The sequence below is a fragment of the Meriones unguiculatus genome, chromosome 17 (assembly GCF_030254825.1).
Source record: "Meriones unguiculatus strain TT.TT164.6M chromosome 17, Bangor_MerUng_6.1, whole genome shotgun sequence".
In the NCBI taxonomy this organism is placed as follows: Eukaryota; Metazoa; Chordata; class Mammalia; order Rodentia; family Muridae; genus Meriones; species Meriones unguiculatus.
Window position 1 is genome coordinate 28,610,111 of NC_083364.1, and position 23,123 is coordinate 28,633,233.

The following is a 23,123-nucleotide window of genomic DNA, read 5'->3' on the forward strand; positions in this document are numbered from 1 at the left end:
CTCTACCCATGGTGTTTTCGAAGGAATGCGGTTTCTTTTTAGGTAGTTCCGAGAAAAACGATCCGCATGTATATATGCATGTACACCTAGGAGCGGTATATGTAATGAAATAGTTCAGGCTGAATTTATAAATCATTTTTAAATTCTGTTAAAAATAGTGAAGTCTCAATTCTTACATATTTCTTTTTTCCCCTAGTGTTTATGTTTTCCCGAAGCCTTTTACTGTAAACAGTTCCAATTTAAACTGGTTGAAAGCAAGTGTACTCCATACCCAGATCCCTGTATCTTTTATTCAGAGTCAGCTGTTGTTTATATGTTGTCTCTTTAGTTTTATCATTTCCCCACCTGTGTCTCTACTTTTTCTTTAGTTTATACATATCTTTTTTTTTTTTTCCTGGAGTATTTGAGAATAAGTATGCATTGCTTCTTAAATTTTGGGTAAGTTCAAGTGAGAACACGTTGCATAAATTGTGCCTGGTACTCTGCGCTTGAATGCAGCATGTGTTTCCCATGAATAAGGTGGTAAGGACCATTTCTTCCCATCACGGTGTAGGGACTCTGTACTGTAGTTGCACTTCTCTTTCATCAGCTTCCCCAGTTCTGTTTTCGATGGCATTTTCCTCCTCAGTGCACAAACCGGCCCAGACTGATAGTTATTTAGTTGTCAAGTCTCTTTGGTCTCCTTTGATCTGGAACATTTCCACAGTCTTTATATTTCACGATGTTGGCATTTCTGTACAAACCAGAACCCCATTTAAAAATTCTTCATCCGTTGTATTAGCTAACTATTTCTTTACTTTTAAGTCGGATTGTATATTTCCTCTAGAGCAGTAGTTTTAAACCGTTCACCTGGGTCACCTAAGACCATCTGCATCAGGTAATTACATTATGGTTCATCACAGTAAAAAAGTTACAGTTGTGAAAGTAGCAATGAAAATAATGTCATAGTTGATGGTCACCGCAACATGCGGAACTATATTCGAGGGTCGCAGCATGAGGAAGGCTGAGAACCATTGCTCTAGAGAATGCTGTGAAGATGTTGTGTGCCCTTAGTGTCACACTGTGGGGGTTCAGAGCGTGCATTGGTGACACTTTGCCAAGGTATAGCTACCATTCTGCCCTTTGACTTTATTACCACCACTATGATTATTATTGTTTTGGTTTCTTTGGAGATGGAGTTTTAGTTTATACCAGGTTCACCTTCAACTCCTGACACTATTGCCTGGATCTCCTATGTGCCGGGCTACAGACATGCACTGACATGGGCTGGCTGTCCTTTGCAATCATGCAGCAGTCCATGAGGAGATACTTGTATCTTGCTTCTGTGAAGATTATCTTCTAGATTTGTGCCTAAGCCAAATGTGAAATGATAGTTGCAATTTTGGCTTTTCCACCTTCATCATTCCCTCACAGTTACCTTTCTGTGTCTGCTCTAAGCAGCACATCCTTCCGTTCTCTTTCCATCACCCTTTATCTCTCTCTCACTCTCGGTTAATATGACTTTAAGGATTTTTACTTCCAGTTTTCATGACTCATTGCTTCCATGCTTTAATTTTTTTCCTTGATGCTTTCTAGATTTATCCTGTGAGAGTGAGGTAGCCCCTATGGCCTGGTGCCTGCCTTCTTCAGAAGTCCTAAGCTCAAAGCATAAGTCTGCCTTAGCTTCCCAGTAGCCGGGAGAAGTGTGCACCTTCCCTGATTACCGGTTGTTACAATTTAACATAAGCTCTGAGTAGGCGTGAGGGAGAACAGTGATGAAAGCAGCTGGGAAATTAGAGGAAAATGTGTTCCTGGTTGCATGATGTCAGAGATTAAAGCTATAAGCCCTTTCTGTCAATTAAGCATACTTAACCTTTTGCAAGTCGCCTTTCTGGCCCCTCCTCTCCTTCCCTTCTCCCTTTACTGCCCCCTCCCTCCCTCCTCTGATTGTTTAGCACTGTTAACAGAAAGGAATGTGGCAGGAAGAACAGTTTAGGGATTGCCCTTCCTGCCCTCTTACCTGCCTCTGTTTGCATTATGGGAACTTGGCTGAAAGCATTTTGACACCGGTGAGGTTGGGGAGTCTGTTACCCCTGCCATGTTCTGAGTTCTCACTGTACTCTTTTCTGCAGGTTGTTCATTTCAGTGGGACCCTAGCCCCGTAGGAGACCTAGCTGAGAAGCTGACCTGAGAAATTTGGGGGCTTGACGATCTGTGTGAGGTAGGTAGCTGGAGTGGTGGAATGGCTGGGCTGTCTTTACTGTCTGTAGTTCCCTGGCAGGTTGGAAAAGAAAAGTATCATTCCTCCAGAATATTGGCAGTGAGAAATTCTAAATGAGTTAAGTTTTTTGACCTCGAGGAATCAAAACCTGAGTGTTAAGTTTTTATAGAAAGCTTAGGCTTTACTGTGTCTTAAAGAAATTTCCCAGTAACTTGAGGTTATTTACACAGGCTTTTAGTCTTCTTGGGGATGCTGGTCCATGAAGAAGGGAGTCAGTTTGTGTTCAGGTGTATTTGGAAAAATACTAACTTAAGAAAATTGAGGCCTTCTTCCTTTGCTGTATGCTTCTCAGAGTATTTGCTAAGAGCCAATCTTTCTGCCTCTGTGTTTCTACTTTAAGTGTGTGTGTGCATGTAAGTGTGTCAGAGTGGGAGTGGGTGATGGAGGTGGTGGAGGTTAGACCTGGCGAACGAGAGGTAAATGGTTCAGCATTGAGCCACTTCCTGATCTCTTTATCTTGTGAGACAGATAGATTTGATCAGGCTGGCTGTGAACCTACTGTGTTGCCCTGGAAAGCCTAGAATGTAGACTCCGGTGTCTCTCCTTTCTGAGTGTTGGGATTGCAAATGTGTATCACCATGTTTTCTTTAATTTCTCGAATTTATTTGTTAGGAACAAAAATCTGTCATTACTCTGCTATTAAAGAGAGCCTTCTTACTGTAGATAGTGCCGGCATTGCTTTGACCTGCTAATTTATTATCTTTCCTTAAATTCTCTCAAAGTTAAGCTCTCTGCCAACAGATTATCTGTTTTATGCATTAATGTGTGCCTGCACCCCACATGCTTGGTGTAGAACAGTGGTAATTGAGTGTTTCCGTACATGAAGCTGTCAGCTCTCATTTAGCTTGTTGAAATGTTTGTGGTTTGATTCTGACTCCTAAATGTAGATGTTTTAAACAACAGATTCTTACTTTTAGTATAAAAAAAAACATCAATAAACATATTTACTGAGTATTATGTGTATAGCATCCCGGCCTCCCTGAAGTTGTAAGTCTTAATTGTGAGTCCTTGACTGTGCCTTAGCTGTCGTTGCTCACCACACAGAGGAGGCACCTACAGATAAACATGGCTTGACCTTTGCTTCTCTATGCCCAGAGTTACCCAAGATAGGCACATAGGGATAGACGGTATAATCTTGGCTGCCTGCTGTTCAGGACGGGACACAGGTACATGGGTTCCAGGCTAGGCGCCTAGGCTTGCCTTTAGGTCAAGCCACACCCTCGAAAGATGATGCCTGCTGTTCTGGAGGGGCTGTCTGCGGGATCCTGTACTTGGTTTCCTCTGCGCCATTTCTCTTTCCTGTTAAGCAGATGGCAGGGTGTCATCTCTTCCTCCTCTGTTTTAATTTGATGTGTTTGGGCATTTGCCTACATGACTGTCTTGTGCACCACATGTGTGCCTGGTGCCCAGGGAGACCAGAAGAGGGCATTGGAAGCTCCAGAATTGGGATTACAGAAGGTTATAAGCTGCCCTATGGTGCTGGAATTCCTTCAGCAGATCAGCTGGGGCTCTTGATCACTGAGCCACTTCTGCAGCGTTGCCCAGCAGTTTTTCTGATATGTTTTCCTTTTCAAGGCTCTGGGAGATGATTGTGTCTGTCTCTCAGAAGTTGTCCCGTTTTCCTGAGCATATTCACATCTAAACAGGATGCCAAGAATGAGCCATAATTTAAATGAGCTCCTATTATCTGTGCATGTACGCTTGGGCAGTGCATGCATGCACACCTGTGCACACACCTTTTCCACACATCTAGTGAAGGGCCTGTATGTCACTGATTTCTGTAGAATATAAGAACTTAAAACTTCTGAGCCTGTTAGCTCCATTTTTATTTACTCTCTGTTTCTGTCTCTGGAATATTACTGTGTTCTATATTCAGAATGACTTTTGTTTTTCTTTCTTTCCTTCTTTTTCTCCTCCCAAGACAGGGTCTCTGTGTGTAGTCTTGGTTGTGTTGGAATTCATTCTGGAGACCAGGCTCACAGAGGTCTGCCTGTGTCTGCCTCCCAAGTGCTGGGATTAAAGGCATGCACAACCACTGCCTTGCTCAAAATGACTTGTTCTTTTGAAGATATAAATAAAATTAATTCTTATAGAAACTTTGACAGTTCTATCCTTGCTCCCCTTTACACACAGAAGGAGATGGGAAGCGATTAAGAAGAGGGGAGAGGGAAGGAAGAATTACCAGAATCTTGTTACCCTAGATTAATGTTACTAAGGAGTCTGTGTGTGTGTGTGTGTGTGTGTGTGTGTGTGTGTGTGTACACTCTAGACTGCTCTTCTGGTTGCAATATTTCCATGTTGCAACACTCCGTAGCCAACCTTCCACTCAGTGCCAGCCTGCACCGCACTAAGTGCAACGAGTTACAGTGAGTGACTCCAGCTTAATTCGCCTTTGTACTTCCAAGGTCTCGCTCCAAAGCCATCAGCATACATAGTAGTTTCTCACTAAGTGTCTGATTAAATTTAAGTGAGTACACATTACACCAGAAAAAGCTCTGCCCACTTTTTCTTAAGAAATTAAACTTGGCCCATGATGCATTCCAGAACTACAAAAGAAATGTGAGAGCCAGCACAAGAGAAGATGCTCTAATATGGGCATGAAGAAGCAGCTTTCACAGTGTGGTAGGTGTCGCCTGCGGTGTTTTGGAACTCTCCGAGACGTGGTCAGCACTGTTTGCTACTCGTCATTTTAGACCCAGATAACTCTTTGATAACAGCAAATCAGGATTTTAGAGGTAGAGACTGGCTCGCGTTAATCAGTTGCGTAACGTAAGGGGGCCTGTGATTAGCTCAGTGCAGTGCTCACAAGCGTCTGGAAGCAAGAGTCTCATTCATTGGCTTGCTAGGGTGTCAGATGGTGTACAAGTTGAGTTGGTTGTCACAGTCATTGTGTAGTGAAGGATGACTGAGGCAGAATCAAAGGCACCAACACCTCATGTCCATCAAGGTGTAAAAGCCCTTCACTGCCTCTCCTTGGGTTGTTAGCCGGAAGATATGGCCTGTCCAACCCAGCTCCCAAAATGGGACTGCCTTCCTGCCTGGTAATCTCCTAATCAGACATACAGGATACCTGGGTATTTAGACCTCTAGAGACCTTAAATGTGCTTTGTTGTCTGTCACTGCGCAGTTTCATCCTCTGTGTAATCATGGGTAAATCAGAGAAGTCACTGTACCTATGTCTTTCTTACACATGATCTTCCAAAACAAGATTAGAGCCCAAACAGCTGAGGTTGCTGGTGGCCTTGCTAGCCTTTGGAAACTTCTTGGTCAGTTCAGCCAAAGCTATAACTCAAGTCAAAGAGTGGTAGAGCTGTAGTTGTCTGAGCTCACCTACTGTGTGGGTTGTCTGAGCTCACCTGCTGTGTGGATTCATCCTGGGAAAGTTGTAGAGAATTAACAAAATATTGCACTTTGCCGGAGAGTATGCTGGCTGCATCTGCTAGATGCTTGCACAGTCTAACCTGCACTCAATATTCAGATGCAGGAACTTAGGCATAGAGACGTGGGCGGGGAGAACGAATGCTGCTCTCCCAGGTCACAGGGCGATTAGCAGTCCAGCGGCTGAGGCTCATTCATGTTGAAATAGGCTTGGAGCGTGTGCGTTCCCATCCACTGCCACCGGCCACACTGTGTCAGGGGACTATTTGCTCTCTGAGCTGTTCTTGGGTCCGGGCAAGCAAGCTGTACTGTCGGCATTGGAGGTCTTGTGAAGATGCTTCTGCTCTCGCATTCCACCCTGCTACACACTCCACATGCAGGCCTTTGTGCACAGACATTGTAATGGTTAGCTGTGGGAATGCTGCTCTCTGTTGTTAGAGGTGAGCTCTTTTAGGTGTCTTGCTGAGTGTCTGCTGGTTGTAGGTGCTTGAGGAATATGGATTGAAAAGTCTACTCTCTGTTCTACGCTTTATTTCTTGCACTTCCGTGTGGACACCAAACACCTCTACATCTTAGAATTAGGTAACTCAACTTAAGGGTGCCCCAATTTGATTTCTGGTTTAACATTTAAACAAAACCCTGCCCTTTGGTTTAGATGTTTAATTTCAGCCTTTGGAGGGGAGGCTGCCATGCTCACCTCATTAACATTTTGGTCTCTTGAGTTTGTGCATAGTAATCATTAGGTGCATAATCAGAAACGCTAACGCCATTGTGCTGATTTGTCATGCAAACGCAGAAACATTAGCAATGGGCAAATAAGTATTTAGAGTTGCTATTGATACCCAGATATGTACTTCAGAATGTAGGTGAGCATTTGGGGCATAATGTAGAGTGAGGAATCTTTTAAGTGTTTCATACTCTTTAATTAATCAGGTGAAATATTAACAAAACTATTGAGTAAAATGTTATAATGATGGTTGTGCAAGCTGTTTTTATGGATAAAACACCTTATTAACAATTTTGAAATGGTTAAACAATTAAAGAAATTGATGTTTCATATATATTTAGACTAGCTAAATCTTAGTTAATAGAGTACATTGACTCAGTTCCTGGGAAGAACATTATATCCTTTTGAAGCTATCAAGTGATTATGAAATATGAGTTAGAATGGCAATATTTTTATGAGCTTAGATTATATCATAATTATAGTTGTTATAGGACTGCTTGATGAATTCATGTATAACATTAAACAGGAATGACCATTAAGAAGTATTTTAAATATTTAATTATTTAATTTTACCTAAGGCCATAAATCTTTTAAGAAAAAGTCTACTTAATAATTTCACATGTAGTAATTGAAATGGCATAGCTCTATTCCTTGGAACTCTGGTCTGGAAACTTTCTGTTTATTCTTATAGGAGTTCAGATGAGGATAATGATGGACTTGAGTGGCTTTGGCTGAATACTGATTTTAACATTTAGCCATTTGGTAATGGATCAATTCCTGCTGTAATAGATCTTTATATAGGGAGGTGCAGCTGCCACTGGGGGGAAAAACCCAGTTACTTCTGTGAGTTTGCTTGTAAATGGTTTTCTTATTCACCACCTACTAAGTCTTCTGTATGTTTTTGGTGTGTGTGAGTGACCCATGTATGTGAGCTATGCATTGTTTTTTCTCCCGCGTGTATTTCTCATCTTTGTTTTCAGCAGATAATCCTGCTCTAGAATGCAATTTGTAGGACATTCTATATTTTCATAATAATTCATTTGCTTGGAAGAAAAAAAACAAGATGTAAAACGTACACTTCAATTCCTACTTTGCAAATGTGGAGACTGAGGCTGAGGGAGGTTGACTGGACTTGTGCATGTTCCCTTGGGATACAGTAGAGTGCATTTATCTGTTGCTTTTTTAGCTCATTGCAAAACCTGCATCTTAATTACCCATCACGGTGTTCCAACACGGAGGGCTGGGGACAGAGGTTGCTCACTTCTTCCTCTGGCCTGTTACAATGCCAGGTAGAATATGAAGAGGCAAACCTCAGGCTCTGTTTGCAAAAATGCCTTGAGTGGTGCTCGGATTTCCAGGATGCCATCCTGGCCTGCATCTGTTGAGAGTCCCAGACAGCCCTGATGTCGTTATAAGAAACCCACTCTTCCGGGAAAGCCACAGAAACAGATTTTGTCAGAGAGATTTTTTTTTTTCTGTAGGGTTATTGTGATGCCCATGCTCAATGGTCAGGTGTTCTGGTGCATCTGAGTTCCCACTGTTCTTTGAGAATGTCCACCTAACACTCACTCTCCACCCTGGCTAAAAATCACCTGGAGAGCTTTTTATTCATAACCATGCTTAGGCTTCCCTTTATAGATTCGTATTTGAACACACTGGGTTGGGGCCTTGGGTATTAGCTTTCTTCTGCCTGTCTCGGGAGAGCAACTGTTTATTTTCATCCCTTCTTTTCGGTGCGGTGGACCTTCTATTTTGAAACCAGCAACCCCTCAATCTTATGATGTTATCATTCCATTGGAGGGGAGGATTTATTTACTCAGAGTTTCTGTGGGTGGCCAAGACTCCGGAAAGGATGTTTCAGGAATGGTCATGAGTGGATGTTGAATGTAGTAGCCTTTAAGAAGGGGAGTGAACCCCTTGGACTGTATCAGTGGGAGCCACCTGAAGACAGAACAGTGGCTTTTGTCATTGTCGCCTCATCTCTTCCTAACTCCTCACCAGATTTTTCAACCCTGAAAGGATGCATTTTCTCGCTGTGAAAAACAGTCATTCCCTACACTTTTACTCCAGAACATATTATGGCTTGTTTACAATAACTTGGGTGTTTGTTTGTAGTCTCTCCCCCTTTCTCCCTGCGACAGCTTTAGTTTACTAGTGCGTACAAAAGATCCGCTTCGATTGTCATGCTCCCTGGGGCGCATGCTGTGTGTACAGCAACTGTCTGCTTTGCTGCTGTGGAAATACCCTAAGTCCCTAGCGTGGCACTGAGTGTTCTCTCCAGAATTAAGGTCATTCTTTACTGCCCCTGGGTACCAGCCAGCTGAGCTGTGTCCTGGCCTTGGATCTGTCCCATCCCGACTTTGTTCCGGTACCTCCTGGTGGCGGAACACTGACTGTCCTGAAGCCACCTGTCATTCTCACAGCTAGAACTAATCTTCTCCCCGCTAGAGCCACACACTGTTTTGAGTGGGAACACTTAGAACGCATCACATTGTACCTAGAACGTCTGCCACTGTCCACTTCTGGAGGGTGGGGTGGCCTCTGCTTGCTCCTGGCACCTTCTGCTGTGCCAAGAATACGGGAAGCATTCCAGAGCCCTTTTCAAGTGTAACTGTATTACTTTTAGTTCATCTCAGCAGTTGGGCAGAGCTAGCCTCCCAAGCCCTTGTAAGCTTTGGTGAGCATGTGCAAAAGGTCTACCGTGAGGAAGCAAAATCCAGTGACCTAGTTACAGTCTGTTCCCTCATCTTGTGCATCTGAGGTAGCTCTGGCCTCAGCTCTGAGAGAGAGGGACTGTCTCTTTAAGTGCTGGTTGTTGGCATGTCTTCCCAAAGGAGGGACCTTCTTCTCTTTTTTCTTTTAAGTATGAAAAGAATGATTTGTCATGTAGGAAAAAATCCAGTAATTTTGAATAGAATTCAAAAGGAAAATAAAAGTCACCTTGAGTGCTCTGAGCTCTTGCTATCAAACCTGCCCTGGTTTTAATATACATGACACTTTGGAGTAACCTGTGCTTGTGTGTTAGGGGGTTCGCCTTTTGTGTTTGTAGTAACTGGTAGAGAAGGCCACTGTGCCTTGTAGATGGACTGTTTTCACTATCATCCCTGAAACCAAGCCACAGTACACAGCCCCCATTGCTCTAATGCCAAAGTGGACTTCATAGAGGTGGAGTGATTAAGCACCTAGTGCTTCAAAGGGTTTGGGCAACCCTTTTGTGCCTGGGCTGTGCCTCAGCAGCAGCTGTGTGAGGAAAGCTCAGAACAGAGAAATTGGTGGGACCAACATTTAACACGCCAGTTTCTACAGAGTGTGGTGGTATGTGACCTTCTGATGGGCAGCGTGTGGCAGATGGCCGGCCGCATGGTAAGAAGGCATGGCATACACTCTCTTTAGGGTTGGAATCCTGAGAGAATCCAAAGGGCTTTTGTTCCTTTGAGAGAAGGTTCTGGAAGCCTACAGCTGTCTCCCTATCATCCTCATTTATAGTAATGGATCTTAGCTAAGCCAGGCAGCAAATGGCAGGGGCAATTTCAAAGAACATTGCATGGCTGGGCTGTTGCTCAGTGGCAGAGGCTCTTTAGGCTTTGGATTCAATTCTAAGTACCACAAAAGAAGGAAAAAGAATGGGTACCACCCTCCATGGTGTCACGTTTAGCCTAGGAGGGACAGTGAAACTTGTGATTATAGATGCTGGGTCATACACAGAGGCTTAACGTCTGCTTTTTCCTCTTTATTCTTTGGTTTTTCCCGATGTTTCATTTCATTTTGTTTTTCGTTTTAGACTGTTTTATAATTTAAATGTTTCTCAAGCACTATAGTGAATTGGAAACATGGCAGGGAAAAGACAAAATAATAATAAAAAAGTTATCCCCAATACATTCTGCATTTAATGATCATTGTTAAATTTTCGGGAAAAAAAAGATTTTTAGCCTTGCTCCTTATTCCTTCCTGTCTCCCCCCGCCCGTACTGTGTAATTGTGCACATGCAATCAATCACGCACATGGATGACTGTGCTTTCAGTTTGCAGAAGTAACCACAGTTTCAATGTCATTGACTTTCTCACTAAAGCTATGTCTTGCACATTTTTTTCTCTTAAAACTTAAAAATAACTTTTTTTTTATGTGTATGATGTTTTGCCTACAAGTATGTTTGTGTACCACTGTGTAAACTTGGTGCCTGTGGAAGCCAGAAGAGGGCATCGGATCCCCTGAAATTGCAGTTACACATAGTTGTGGGCTGCCCGGCAGGTGGTGGGAATCAAACTTTGGTTCTCTGGAAGAGTAGCCAGTGCTCTGTGAAATAGAAATAAAGTTTTAGTAAGGTATAGGTGAGCTGATGTGTACGCAGGCTTTACATAGTTCACAGTCTACTCCCTAGAAACTGCTGTTAGTTCACTAAGTACTTTCCTAATCTGTGGCTGATGGCATTTCTCTTTTGTACCACTCCTCTCATTTTCCTGCTTCTGCAGGTATGGCCCTCATCCCTGAACTTACTTGCTTTCTTGAATTTCTGCCTGCTAGAGGTTAGGATGGGCTAGTTCATTCCTCCTACGACATAAAGGCTTTGGAAGCTAAGGTGCTTATTTAGTATATATTTTGCATCCTTTGTTTAAAAAGAAGTAGCTAGTGCAGGTCCGTAATCCCAGCTCTTGGAAGGCAGAGGCAGGAGCATTGCAAGTTCAAGACCAGATTGGGCTGCAGAGTGAGTTCAAGGTCATCCTGAGTAATTTGTTGAGAACCTGTTTCGAGCTAAAAAGCTTGAAGAGACTGGGGCATGGAGCTCAGTGGTAGAGTGCTTGGACAAATAGTGAATGAATAGATAGCTACCCTTTCCATGTGTTTATTACCTTTGAAGAAGGCATGATGATAGAAAATATTAGTTCATGAGAGAGACATCAAGGAGCCTTGGAGTAAGAATGAGGAGTAAGAACCACTTCCATGGCAGAAGCAAGGCCAGGCGGAGGAGAGGAGAGGAGAGCTGTGGAATCTGAGAAACGGAATGTGAATCGGAAACCTTCTGGATCATAAAACATTTGCCTCAAGAAATCTTTTCCCTTAAGTGGTATAAAATGTGACCCAAAGTGGGTCTAGTGTTGGGAAAAGAAGTGGGGGTTTTTGGAAAGAAAGTGAGTATCATTTTCTGGAAATTTCCTTTGCTAACAATGATTCTTTGCAGATACTTCAGTGAAGAAGGTTGCCAAGGCATTGCTGAGGCCACGGGCCCCCTCATTCTTTTAGTGTCCCAATCACTTTCTCAAACCTACCTTCCCTCTGCTGTCCTTCGCACTGCACTCCGATTAGTGACTGAGAAAGCAAAATAGAATCCCCAGTAAGCAGGTGACTTCAACCTGCACTTACTGCCAGCTTGGAAAAGCCTGTGCTGGATGAGTATACCTGTTTGGATGATCTGCTGTCTATTGGCTGAATCCCTGCTCCCCTTTACTGCCTCGGGCCATTCTCATCTTCTAACTCCAGGTCGTAAAGGAGTTGGCTAGTACAGCTGGTATTGGGGAAGAGAACAGAGCCAGAGCCATTAGAAAGTGCTGGCTCTAGGGTAAATTCGTAGCCCTTTCATTGTGCATTGTTTTTCAGCTTTTTGTTTTTCCCTTCTTATATTTACTGCTGAGGCGTACATGAAAAGAAAGCTCACATGGTGCATGTGCTTGCTGATTGCGTGTGGATGCAGGCCTTGGGGTAAATTTTGGGGGTTCCCAGAGTAAGGAACTTACACTGTAGGTACCCCTGGGAGACTGGCTTTCGGGGTAGAAGCCAGGGGGCGTAGCCAGGGGGAGGTGAGCGGGTGTGCTCAACAATTGAGCATCCCTGGAGGCAGGCTGGGAAGTCATAGGTACCCTGGCAGAGCAAAGCGTGGTTTGTGCAACTGGCAGGACTTTGCAGAGTGCCATCGCAGATACCTGGTACTTCAATAAAGGAAAGAAAGGTTTTCAGCCAAAGGGTATAGAGGAGGCATGAAGACATACACAGGAATTTGGACTGGCGGGCTGCCTGCAGGAAGGTTCATGGAGGTGAGGCGTTGGCCTCCAGGGCCTTCTTACAATGTTTGGGACTTTTCTGCTAGCGGAGGGGAGCTGTTACAAGATGACTCTGGTGTGTGTGTGCATGTGTTTGTGTTTTGCTTTTACTTTTTTATTTTATTTTTTAAATTTTTTCTGTATTTCAGTCTTTTTAGGAACTGTCAGGCAACTGTACCTCTGGGCACGGCGCCCTGCCTGTCTTTATATGCTTTTCCCCTCCCGTTCTTGCCTGGCTCAGCTCCTGATAATGAAGTGTGGCAGTAAGCCCCCCTGGCCCTGCAGTGAGACCTCAGAGCCAACCCAGCGCAAGCCCTTGCTACTTGCTTCCCCTCCCTTTCTCCTCCTCCTCCTCCTCCTTCTTCTCCTCCTCCTCCTCTCACCAGCCACCCCCAGCAGCCATGGCCCTCCCCTCCCTAAAACAAATAAACCAGTCTCCCGAGAAGGTTCCAAGCACATTAGTCACATATCCCAGAAGTTTAATACAGAATTATTTTGACAGCGAGCACAAGAAGGTGCTTTCTAGCTGAACGCACAGAACTCGCTTATTCCAACTGGGCTTCCTGCCGCACAGACAGATGATACGGTTTTAGATGGGGTGGCTGTGCAGCGCCTGGGACTGTGGCGCCTGCTTCCCTTGGCTGTGTAACAAACTGCTCACTCCCAAATGTGTCTGGGACAAGATAGAAAACCAGGGTAGGGAGAAGAGAGAGTCATTTCTCTCTTCCTTGTTAATTGGAGTCTCAAAGGTCTGGAACAATGACTCTCCCGTCAAAGCCCTCCCCAGTGACAGACAGAACCCCTTGCTCCCACATAGGACAGACAGCAGGCACCTGTCCCTGGAACTTTTTTTTTTTCCCCTCTTCTGCTTGTCTCTTCTGGGTGGGGATGGGGGAGAGAATATCAAGTTTTGACTGTGAGCATCACGTTCTCAATAATAGCTTCCATGAGTCACTGGGAGATCTCTGTTTATTTATTTATCTGGCTGCCTCATCCTCTTTAAAACCCAGGCCTCTGCGTGTTCTGAAAGTCAGGACAGATCCAGCGGTTGCAGTGCGGGTGGCTATCCATGCATTCCAGCTGAGTGGTGCTTCCAGAAATATTTCGTGACTCACTTATTTAGCACTTTCTGTTGCTGTTACTGGGCAGGTTAAAGAGTCGTGGCTGCCCTTTGGTCACACTGGTTTATAGCTAATATTGTCCACTTTGGCCTGTGGAAAGAGGAATGAAGAGCCCAGGCACACTGTTTCCTACAAGAAATTCCACCCTCCTATTCCCAGAGTATCTGAGGAGTCAGATACGTCTCCTCCTGCCTACTTGGCCTCATTTTTCAGGGTCCTGCCAACAGGCAGGAGGCCTGTTCCTGAACGGCGCATATTCTGAAGGCTTTGACTGGTTGTGATGGGGTGATAAATCATTTGGCTTCAGTGTTTTCTGTGTTTCTCTTACCAGGATCCTTTTTTTACAAACTCTTTACCAAAATCTCATTGGCTTCTACCCTGAGCCTCGTCGGCTGTCCATGTTGGTGTCTCCATGGAACCCACCTTGGAAACCCCTGTGTTAGCACTTCATGTGGAACCTTGGCAACCATGCCCTGTCTTCTGTATGTCTTTTGCCCCTGTCCATCTCCCAGGCCTGAGAATGTGGCATCAGTGCAGATGGAGATAGGCCCCACATGGGGTTGGCATGAGCCTTGTTTGCCCATTCTGGATTGTTTCTTTCAGTAGGTTCAGTACCCAGCATTCCTTAGGCCTTCATACCTCAGTCTAGACTTGCCTGTCTGGGCAACTACTGGACAGCTGGGCCAGTCCTTCATAGGTCATAACACTGCAGTGACCTGACAGTGACATTCTAAGGAAACCTTTGTCCTAGGGTTGGGACTCCAGGACAAAGGCCTTGTTCATGGGAGCAATCATGAGAAGAATAAGACAGTGTCTAAGCTGTTTTTAGGAAAACTTTAGTCTGAATTTGTCCAGTCAGTGGCAGGCAGAGCATGGGTTTTATCTCCTTAGCAAATAGTTGATATGTCTCCAGCACCTACATCCATGTGGCGCTGTGCTATTTTGACTTTTATGATCATATTTCATATTCTTACATTGCAAGGTGATGTCTAGAGAGTGTTTCTAGATGAGGTCTCATTTGAGTCTTGCAGTAACTCTAAGGCAATGGAGACTGAGCTGAACAAGACAATACACGCTTGCCCAAGGTCGCTGGTGGCAGAGAATTGTGGGAATTTGAACCTAGACTTGCTGGCTCATGTTTTTGCACCACAGCAATCACTGTCATTCAACAGGAATTATAAATACTATCGGCAGGCTCAGTGTACTCAGTGTTTAGTTACATGTCAAACACTGTTAGATGCTTCATTAAAAGACCATTTAGTCTTTTCAACTACTCTATAAGGTAGAAATGATTACGTCCAGTTTTCAGAAGAATGACTAATTATATGGTGGATAATCCCTTGTTCGCTCTTCAACTTTACAGAACTGGAAGTTCTCAGATTCTAATTAGAATCACTTCCAGGGGATTTTCCACTATAGAATGTGGTCCTTGCCTGTCCTCACTAGAAAGATACAAAAACAAAAACAAAAAAAAACAAAACCCCAAACCAACCAGCGAAGGTGTCGAAGGTGTCTTGTGGGTGATCACATACTGTATGCATCTTACCCAGTACTCAGGGTAGCTTTTTTTCTCTTTCCCTTTGCCCTGGCTCTCATATGTTCATTTCCTTGGTTCCTTTTTAAAAATCGTTAAGATTTTATACATTTCATATTGACATTACTAATCTCCTACCCTACTGAATTGTGTACCAGTGGGCAAGGAATGTCTGCTTCTAAAACTTTTCTTTCTTTCTTTCTTTCTTTCTTTCTTTCTTTCTTTCTTTCTTTCTTCCTTCCTTCCTTCCTTCCTTCCTTCCTTCCTTCCTTCCTTCCTTCCTTTCTTTCTTTCTTTCTTTCTTTCTTTCTTTTTTTGTTAGAATAGTTATTCTTCCTGCTCAAACCATTCTAAATTTTGACTTGGGGATTTGTAATTTCAGATAGCTAAAATGATGTTTTAAATGGAATAACAATTTCAGGGTTATTTCAAATAACCTTCTTGCTTCTGAAGTTCAGTTTTCCAAAAGGAAAAGTTGATGCTACTTGAGGAAATATCTGTGTCACGCAGGAAGATAAATGCTCAACCCAAGCTCCGACTCCATTGCCTCTTGCTTTCTTTGGGATGAGTCCCTCCCCCTACCCTGGGCCTTAGCATTTATGTTTACAAAACCACTCACTTTCAAGCATGACCGTGCTCTTGCACCCACACCTATAGGCACACACGCAATTGTGAAGTGTTTACTGCTCTAGTTGGCAGGGTGAACTGGGGAGAGCAGGGCCGAAAAATGAAGCAGACGAAACCCTCATGCAGTAGCCAGCTTTATTCAGAGCAGCAGACAATTTATACTCTGTGGGTTAAGAAACGTCACTGAGTAAAATATACAGTGATAAGGCTAGAGCCACGTGGTGGCAAAACATCTTTTTCCGTTAAAGGCACATGAATGACAACAACTGACGCAAACTCACTCTTATTCGCTACAGCTGGACACGCAAAAACACATTCCATGAGCAATTCCATGTTTTGAAGAAACTGAAGTCGCAAGACTCCTGCCTTATTTCTTGGAGTTTTCTCACAGGGTCTCATAAATCTCCTCACAAGTCTTCATTCCTGGTCTCTGTTCCCAAAGCAGAAAACAGAACAGAAGCCTCTGGCATTTGCCACATTCTCTTTCAAATCTGGTTCTCAGTCCGTTAAGGTGAGCATGAGAAAAAAAATCAAATAAAAACCAAACCAAACAAGATAATAAACAAAACAACAAAAACCAGCCTTTCCTTCCTTTCTAAGTTTAGGGGATGAATCACTTCTCGCTGCCCTCTGCATTTCAGTGAATGTTTCCTAGATGTACTCAGTGCGTTTCCAGTAAAGACAAACAGCTCAGAAAAGCAGATTGCATTCATACTCGCAGCCTGGGTTCTGTGACCTAGACATTGGAACTCAGTGCCGTATATGGTAAAAAGAGGAGCAGGGGAGGGATCCTAGAAGGATGCCAGACACGCAGCACATTCCTGAGAAATGTGCATGAACTGCTGAAGAAACAGGACCCTCCTGGGTTTCCGTGTTATGTAGAATGCGAACTGAGAAGTTCTGAGAAAGAAGCCAGTGTTCCAGGCCCCTGCCACAGGGAACAGTTTATTTTCCCTTTGCTGTTCAGACATGAGTCGGTTTAATTCGGTTAGTGTTCAAGTCAGTGCGAGCATGGGATCATAACTAAGAAATCATTCCTGCAGCCAGCAGACATAGGTTTTCTGCCCAGTTCGACTGCCATTCAACTGTGAAACTCACTTTCTTCTTGGCATGCTTTTTTCGGTGGTAAAGTGGTAGGGTTGGATGCAGTGATCTCCAAGATATCGACTGCGTCTGTTTGCTCTAGTTCTAATTTTGCCTGAGATAATTTCATTTCCTGTGGAATTCCCCAAAGAAAGTTATTTTCTAATTCTTCCAGATACTTTCTGTGACTTGAACTAAAAAAGACAAAATAAATACTGGTCTTGCATTTTCCTCTGTGATTTCCTTTCCTTGGCAGATCCTTTCTTGCTCATAGGCAGATGGTGGATTTCTTGCACCTTGGTCTGCCTCTTTTGCTCATTATTGCTGGACAGGCAGCATGTGTAGTGAGGCAGGTTTACACCAAGTAAATGCAGCCTTTCAATGGCCTTGTCTGCTATTATACATGTAGCCTGCTTTGTGGGGGAAGGGAGGGCCATCAGGTGGCAGGCCCCCTCGCTTCCTCACACTCTACGAGATGGAACTGGGCATGAGATGGTTTCCCAGCCAGTAACTGGATGATACATTGGCTGTCACAGATGTTAATAAAGAAGATTCAAAAGAAACAGAGTTTCAACTAGAGTCATCTGCCTGTGAGACAAGGAAAGATCGCAAATGTTCTCTGTCTGCGTGGGTTCTGCAGTCTGTGGTCGCCAAGTGCTATAGTCTTGTTCCAGCATTTGTGACTTACTCTTTCAGTAGAAGGTTATAGTCAAAGTTGACCTCTCGCCATTTCACGTTTCTCATATGAGACAAAGGAACGTTTTTCGCCCCTTGACACATTTGCAGCCTGTGGCCATTACTGTCTCAATGGCAGCATGGGACTCAAGCTTGTATATCCTGAGTAACTGTGAAACTGCTCTGAGAATGCTACCAGTTACTTAGGACCCCCTCTCTCTTTGCTGAGGACTCAGCAGAAACTATATTTCCCTGTTACAGTTCACTTTCCAGAGGCTGGTCCTGGGAGGAGGGGAAAGTCAAAGATGATGCTTTGTGTGCAGAGGGATTGTTCTAGATAGAGTGGGAAATGAGAGGTCTGTGTTCTGGCAGAGCTAGGTGAGAGCTAATGCTGAGTCCTCATGCTTATCCTCTGATCCTCATTTCTCTGTCTGCCAAGTAGAACTGAAATTGTTCCTTGTAGCCCTAAAGCCTAATGCTCAGCTTCTTTTTACTCCACATTGGCCCCTCTTGCTCTCCTCTGCAATGCCAGTGGCTCCTCGGTTTGCGCCAAATTGTCATTTCTCTCCTTACCACCACACAAGAGACCAGACAAAACGATGCCTTTGTATCATGTGCCCACTGTAACAGCAAAAGCCAAGTCTTCAGTGTAGCACCTGACTTCCTTTCTTCACCTACTTCCATGCAATGGTGCTAGTGGAGGGAAGCCATCCATCCACTTGCTTGGGTGCCATCACCTTTAAGTTGAACTGACTGTGAGGCCTTTGTACTATAGAGGAAGGAGTGTGAAAAGGATGGAAACTGGACATTGTGGAATGGCAGCCTCTGGGTCAGGCCTGGGACGGAAGGGTAAAGAGCAATCATGATTTCTGGGATGCTGTAGCAGCCTCTACAAATAGCTCCTAGGGAGACTTAGGGACACTGAGACCAGAGCATCTTTTGCTTCAGTAAAAGCATAAATTTTAATGGTTACAAATGCCCAGTGCTATTATGAGGAAACCACAGGAAAGACCAGTCATATAAACAGTAATAATTTATTGACCATGACTAATCCTTTAGGGAGTATGATATATGACGTAGGCTTATAAGAGCTTTACAGCGGACTAACCCTTTTCACACTCATTAATTCATTAGATGCCTATAACGTGTCCATAAGGGCGGCAGGCTTAGGAATATTCCCTTCATTTTACTAATGACCACAGTGAGGCTCAGATAGAGCTGTTGGGCATCATGTGGCGAAAAGGTGACAGGACACAGATTTTTTTTTTTTTTTTTTTTTTTTTGTCTGTGTGTTTTTAGGCCAGCACCTTTTGTTTAAGGTTTAGCTTTCTCTGTGCCTGTGAAACTGGGTGAGGGCAGGCACTCTGCTGTGCCCCCTACACAGGCATACACAGAGGATGGTAGGGGATGGTATTTAATTAGTCTTGAGTCCTGTGAGCTGTGATATTTGGTGGACCAGTTCTGTGATTAGCAGGGCTGTGTGTCACTCAGTTTCCTTTCCCAGCTGAATTATCCCAGGCACCCTGATAGACAATAGCACCAAGGAGTTCTGGTTGCTGACTGTTCATTCATGCATGCCTGCTTTCACTTACTTAGGGCAATGAAGAGCTAATCATTCTCGAACTTTTATTTTGTGCCAGGTTTTGGGTTAGGTGCTGATATTGTGAAGTGAACCGCAAATCAAGGCCTGGAAAGGACCTGACAGTTTATGTAATGTAAACCTGTGGCTCTGGCTGGCCTGGAACTCATCCTGTAGACTAGGCTGGTCTTGAATTTGCAGTGGTCCTCTTCCCCTTGACTCCCAAATGCTGGGATTAGAGACAAGTATGAGCTGCTGCGCAGGCTCCCTCTGCCCCTGCCCCTGTGCTGTTTAAAGACAAGGGCTCCTTACCTAATCTAAAATGGCTTCAGACTTGTCACCCTCCTGCTCCAGCCTTCTGAGTACGCAGTGTCATGTTGCATGCGTTGCCAGTGTGCCCAGGTTCCCTCCTGTTTGTCCTTCAGGCTCTCTTTCAGTGTTTGTGTCCGGTGGCGAATACACCTTGACTGTTCTGTGAGGTATCTGTTGTGTAGAGTGAATGTGAGCTTCAGTGTTTGGGGCTATGTATTCAGTTCTTCCTAATTTCCCTCTACAGTAATTCACAGAGACACAGAATGTGCTAGGGAAACCAAGCCCTTCTTTTAAACACACATTTTCTTTTTAAACTATTGCTACGATTCCTTCATTCTATCTCCATGTCTGTCTGCCTGTCTCTGTCAGACGGTTTCCTGAAATGTTCCTCTTCTGTGGTTTGAGCTTTCTTACCTTACTCTGGAAATTAAAGATTGGAGAGGTAAGTCTGTCCTGTATTTCCCCCTTTGATTTCCATTTTTGGTAGTGGAATTGTAGCTGTAGCATGTCTCAGGTTTTGAGTTATGTAGGAACATGCTCTACATTCCTTCACACGATATTTGAAACCTATTTACACTTTCTTAGAACCACAGAGGGGACCACGGAGGCCCTCTCAAATTGCTCCAGGGTATAAATTCTGAGGCCCAGAGCTGCTGTAACTCCAAACATTTAGCCCAGTGCCAGGTGGCCTTGTTCAGGCAGTGTTGAATTGCATGGCCTTTCTAGTTCTGAGTGTTCTCACTGCTCCTTTACCCTGTCCAATCCTCGGAGGGTGGGTGTGGACCTATCCGGCGTGATGAATCAGGGAATCTTGGGGTTTGCCATCGTCCACCAAGGCTTGGGCTTTGTTTAGATTTCAGAATGCTGAGTAACTGATAAAAAACGAATTCCAAAGCACTCTGCAGATAGAAAGTGCTTCATATGTAATAAATAATAATGGTTTCTCAAGATTAGGCCCAGCCCCAGATAAAAGTGCCGGCGTTGCAGGCTTCGGAGTCAACGGTAGAAGGGTGGCTGGTAGAGGCCGATTCCTATCATCATTACCACATTCACCCCCAAGTGACGGCATGTTTCCCACTCTGAGCAGTGTTTATTTTCTGTACTGTCTAGGAATTAACCCCTAGTTATGGTTGGAGTCTAACTGAAGGACTCAGTGACAAGCAAACTTTTAACTTAGAGAGGGAACCAGCCCTTTCCAAATCTTGCCCCCTTTCTCCAGTAAAGCAGAGTCAGTTACCATCTTTGTTGTTTTAGCTCTTAGCAGGAACTTTTATAGGCAAACACCAATGGAAGTTCCTAATAGCAAAAGTCAGAAGTCTGAACAACAATAGGATTGTAAAAATTAATGTGACAGAAGTACCCTTAACCAGCAAAATTGATAGTACTTCTTTCACTTTGGCCTGTCTTCTGACTGTTTCTTCACACTCCCATCTGTGTCTTTTCCTGGGCATTCTGAGTCAGCATTGCCTTCTCTCTGGCCTGACTCAGGCATAAATTTTCTTCCCTCTCTCTCTTCTTTGGCCTTTCAGACTTTTGGACTCTTCACACTTGGACACTTCACTTGGGAAGAAGTAGATTGTGATGGAAACTCAGATTTCCCTGGCTGCCCCCTTGCTCTAGGTGTGGGATGGAGCGGGGTATTGGGAACCAGAGAATGTGGAGTGGCAGCGGCTGACAAGTGGCCATGGGACCTAAAGGGCTTATCTAGTGTGTTACTGCGTTGCAAGATTCCTTTAAAACAATGGTGGCATCCCCACAGACCATGACCTGGTTGCCTAAGTGCTACGGCATATTATTAATTTAGAGGGGCTACGCTTGAAAGAAATTATCTAATAAAAATAATAAGTGCTAGAGGTAAGACCCTAATAGAAAGATGTAAAATAACTTTGTGTGTGTGTGTGTGTGTGTGGTGTGTTTTCCAGATGGGCTTTTTCTGTGTAGCCCTGGCTATCTTGGAACTTGCTTTGTAGACCAGGCTGTCCTTGAACTTCAGCATCTACCTTCTCTGCCTCCCAAGTGCTTGGATTAAAGGCTTGCACCATCATGCCTGGCAAGAGAGAACTTATGTTTTAGTTTCCTGGTTACTGTACCTATTTCTTAATTATTTCTTCCCTAGGAGGCATGTGTCTATGTGTTAAATGTAGAGGGCAGGTGGTGGAGCATTTTCCTTCTAGAAAGAGTACTTCCTTGTCTTGTGATAAGAATCCGGGAGCCACATTTGACACTCAGGCCAAGATTTCAGGGGCAGAATTCAGAGAGTTGAGCTCTATCTTGACCAGGAAGTTAGGCAATGCTCTTCTCCAATTTTCACCAAAGCCTGAGGTTTGAGGATGCCTGACCATCCCTGGGCCGCCATGTCCTGTCCTGAATTAAATTTTGGGGAGTAAAGACAGTGCTCATTCTCAAGTAGAAACAAGGCAGAGTTTTGGGGAACCAGTGTTTTCTTTTCCTACCTCTTGGTAGAGACCTCTGACTTCATACTTTTTCTCTTGTCTCTGTTTCTATGCTGGACAGTAGCCCCAGACACCCTGAGATCATGGATTGCACATACATAGTATGTACCAGGCAGTGAAATAAATTGCTTCTTATAACTCAACTTCTTGTAATTGTCAAAACTAGCCTGGGCAGTCGATGTGTTATTTATATCGAGTGGTAAGTTTTGAACAGATTAAAAAAAAATGTTTAATAAGCTTCAAGGTTATGGCAATTGTCATGGCAGCGTCAGGGTTAGATTGAATTCTGCATGGCCGAAGCTTTTGATTTGTTTATACTCTGCTCACCTTTGATTTCTTCTTACGCCTTCTCATCCTGGAGACCTGTGCGAGTGGCCTGGAAGGAATGCTCTGTCTTTTCATCTTTCTCCCATGGCGCCTGTAGCTGGAGCACTCCCATGTATGCATTATTCAGATTCTGACGCCTCAGATCCTGGATTGGCTGTCAAGGGTAAATTGGCTGCAAAACACCTTCTGATGAGTTCGTTATTTTTCATGGTTTACTTGGTTTATCACAGGCTGTGGAACGCCTGAGATTTGCTTTCCCGTCTGTGGTCTGGTCCAGTGTACAGATGTACAGATAGCTTCTCAGTGTCTCCCTTTTCCATGTCTTTTAGAGTCCTTTATGATACAGTACAGTCTAGAGATGTTTTTGAGTATTGGGGAGCAGCCTGGGAGTGAAGAATGAAAGTTTTAGAGGGGAGCTTCTGATGGGGCCTCGTGCTGGAGGCTGTGTTGTACAGCCAGCTTGGCCCATGTGAAATCCCCACTCTCTAGGGACCAGCCTCAGCCTCAGGCACTTATAGTATTGGTGCTTAGCATTTTTGTATTACTTTATATTTGCAAAGTGCTTTCCAGTGATTTATTAGCTGTTCTTGTTTTTAATAGCCCCCAGAGATAAGCTGATATTCAGCCTTCCGAGAATATAAATGCATAGAGTAGGCTCATCTCATCAGATATTATTGGATCTGGGTCCAGGACTCTGACCTCCTGGGATAAGGCCATTTGGGGTCACTGTCTTCTGTGGGATTAGTAGGAGATCAAATGGACTTAGCTTCAGCTCCTGGAGTCTCTAAGGCAGAGAGAGGGAATGACTCTAGCTATTTGAGGAAGCATTCTAGACAGCAATCCTGACTCTACTGCTGACTGGGTTATTGAGTGTGAGCAGTTGCTTTCCTGACCCATGTTTTCACACTCACTAGTAAAAGAAACAAGGGCCTCCTCCACAGCCGCTTCAGGGCTAGGACTGTGTTAGTGTGATTCATATGACTTTGGATTCTTCCTCTGTGGCCCCTGTGCAGCC

General features: G+C 44.2%; 1 protein-coding gene across 4 annotated transcripts in view; it reads left to right on the forward strand.

Annotated features, from left to right (window-relative positions):
* The window catches only part of Lpp (LIM domain containing preferred translocation partner in lipoma), a 589,358-nt gene that overhangs the window by 77,826 nt on the left and 488,409 nt on the right, over positions 1 to 23,123 (forward strand). For 3 of the 4 annotated variants that reach the window (XM_060370146.1, XM_060370149.1, XM_060370147.1), the window contains one exon: positions 2,112 to 2,200. The exons of the other annotated variant lie outside the window; for it this stretch is intronic. The gene's annotated coding sequence lies outside the window, so the exon portion shown is untranslated. The remainder of the gene's footprint in view (positions 1 to 2,111; positions 2,201 to 23,123) is intronic. 4 annotated transcript variants of the gene reach the window in all.